At 43.7% G+C, this 2,771-nt stretch overlaps 1 pseudogene; it reads left to right on the top strand.

The window, feature by feature from the left end:
• Positions 1-539: 539 nt before the first annotated feature.
• On the top strand, positions 540-2,744 carry LOC124044440 (annotated as a pseudogene).
• Positions 2,745-2,771: the final 27 nt, after the last annotated feature.

Raw genomic sequence — 2,771 nt, 5'->3', positions numbered from 1 at the left:
TGCTGATCCAGTGAGTACTCCATCAAAGGCATACTGTAGGCCTGGCATGTCTTGTCTACTAGCTTCAATATGAATCCGATTAAATGTGATAGGGTGAAGGCCCCAGTGCAGCAGCAACAGCACATGATGGAGACGATGATGATGATGAGGAGGAGACCATCTCTCTGGATTCCAGAAGGCATGAGGTATCATGGTAAGACTGTGAAAGTACTATTTACTCTACAATGGTGAGGAGTCCTCATCAAAATCAAAAAATCTAATTTCTTTTACAGGACCCAGATGCTATACAGTGGGAAAACCAGCCTGGCAACATAGTGCGTATTAATAAAAGGACACCACATCCTGCCAAATTCCAGCTGCGCTAATTGTATTGTGTTCACAGAGCTCACAAGCTATCAGAAAGTTGTATGGCAACCACCTCCGGCGCCAAATAGAACTGGCAGACATAGACATTCAGTACAAGAAGAAAAAGATGGAAAATCTTGCACTGGAGTCTGAAATAAAAAAAAGAGGACAATTAGGAAACTGGACCTTGAAATAAAAAACTTGAGAGGGAGGTGAGATATGCCTTCAATGTACACTGTATGCTAACTGTAACACAAATGTATTAATCATTATTTGTATTTCCTCCCCCAGCTCCAAGAAGATGACACAGCTCAAAATAAAAATTAGGTATATTCTCGTAAAGTCAAGTGAGCCATGACATATGAGCTCTTATTGTGAGCACACAGGACGGTGGCATCTTTCTAAGGTTTTTTTATTTTCCCAGCAATCAGTACAACCAAGTCATCGTTATAAGGCATCGCCCTCTTTTGCCCACCCCCCCAGCACCAGGTGTGGCCACTAGCCTATATGAAGGCCCAAAATTGTGTGTTCCTTTCTGCTCTGACAATGGCATGCCCATTCGTGCGAGATGTGGTGGATGAAGAAGCACTTGTGCTGAGGAGAGCCTTCAGGCGAGAAAGGGTCTTCAGGGACCGGTTGGACCCACTGGCCTTCCCTGACGACCATCTATATGAAAGATACAGGTTTTCTGCAGATGGCATCAGGTATCTATGCAGACTACTGGGTCCCAGGATTAAGCACCGCACTGCACGGAGCCATGCACTGAGTGTGGAGCAAATGGTTTGTGTGGCCTTGCGCTTTTTTGCTAGTGGAGCCTTCCTGTACTCAGTGGGGGATGCAGAACAGCTGAACAAGGCCACAATTTGCCGCACAATAAGGAGTGTGTGTCTGGCTATCAAAGCATTAGCAGATGTCTTCATCTCCTTCCTGGCCACAGAAGACTCTGTGACATCAAAGAGGAGTTCTATAGGATTGCAGGTAAGAGGATCTACAAATTACAGGACAACTGTTAACACATAGTAGGATACTCATTACTTTGTGTGACAGGTTTCCCCAATGTCATTGGTGCAGTGGACTGCACACACATAAGGATAAAAGCCCCCTCAGGTGCCCATGAGGCCGATTTTGTGAATAGGAAATCCTTTCACAGCATTAATGTTCAGGTGAACATAACTTTTGATATTGTCCATTGACGAACACTCTGCATTGCCAGTGATGTGCATTGATTGGTGTAATATTCCTCATCTTATGATTTCAGATGGTCTGCAATGCTGACTGTGTGATCAGCAATGTTGGCAAAATGGCCTGGCTCAGTCCATGACTCCAGAATCTTTCGGGCCTCTGAAATCTATCAGTGCCTATCACAAGGTAAGCCACACAACCCCTATTTATAACCATCATGGCTGTGCCAAGAATATCACTGTGTTTATGAGGTAGTAATGATGAGATTTTGTGTTGACAGGTGAATTCTCTGGTGTGTTGCTGGGAGACAGGGGGTATGGCTGCCAGCCTTTTCTCCTGACACCTTTCACAGACCCCCAGGAAGCACAGCAGGCCTACAACCATGCCCATGCCAGGACCAGGGCCAGAGTTGAAATGACCTTTGGCCTCCTGAAGGCACGCTTTCACTGCCTTCACAAATTAAGGGTCAGCCCTGTAAGGGCATGTGATATTACTGTGGCTTGTGCTGTCCTCCACAATGTGGCCTGCCTGAGGAAGGAGAGGGCCCCCAGAGTGCCACCAGCCATGGACTGGGACAATCCGGCAATCTTCCCTGATGACGACAGTCATACATTTATGAGGCTGGTTCTTTCTGCAGAAAAGCTACATATTGTTTTTACAGTTTTGATACTTATGACAATGTGAAACTTCATATTCTGGCACATCAGCATGTCTTTGTTTATGAAACCATACTGAAGTACAATTTCACGAAATACCCCGCATCTGTCATTTTAACAACTGTCCTCCTTTAAAACAACTGGTTACAATATTATGACTTGTCTTTTTTTCCCCTCTGTGGCCCTAATATTCTATCATTTTATATATAGTCTATGGGAAACTGTAAATTATCTAATGATAGCAACATCTAAAAATATTTTTTTTCCAAAATCATTGAAATTAATGATCACAAACGTTTAAATAATGACAGTGGGTCTAGTTATATGTGATAACAATGTATAGTGAGCAGTGAAATAACTATTGGTTTCCATTTTGGTGACTGACTGACATTAGGGATGAGATTAAATAGATCCTGGAATTTAGCCTGGTCTGGAGCAGGCTAGCTCCAGAATAAATCTCCATGGTAATTTATACCATAACATATCCTCCTGCCCTATCCATCTTTAGTGCAACTGGATTACGGATCAGTGAGCCAGGATCACCAAGATATCCTGGCTTAATCCTTATCTAGTTTTGTGCAACAGGCC

Source organism: Oncorhynchus gorbuscha, linkage group LG09 (genome assembly GCF_021184085.1).
Source record: "Oncorhynchus gorbuscha isolate QuinsamMale2020 ecotype Even-year linkage group LG09, OgorEven_v1.0, whole genome shotgun sequence".
Classification (NCBI taxonomy): domain Eukaryota; kingdom Metazoa; phylum Chordata; class Actinopteri; order Salmoniformes; family Salmonidae; genus Oncorhynchus; species Oncorhynchus gorbuscha.
This window is presented reverse-complemented; position numbering and strand designations above follow the sequence as displayed.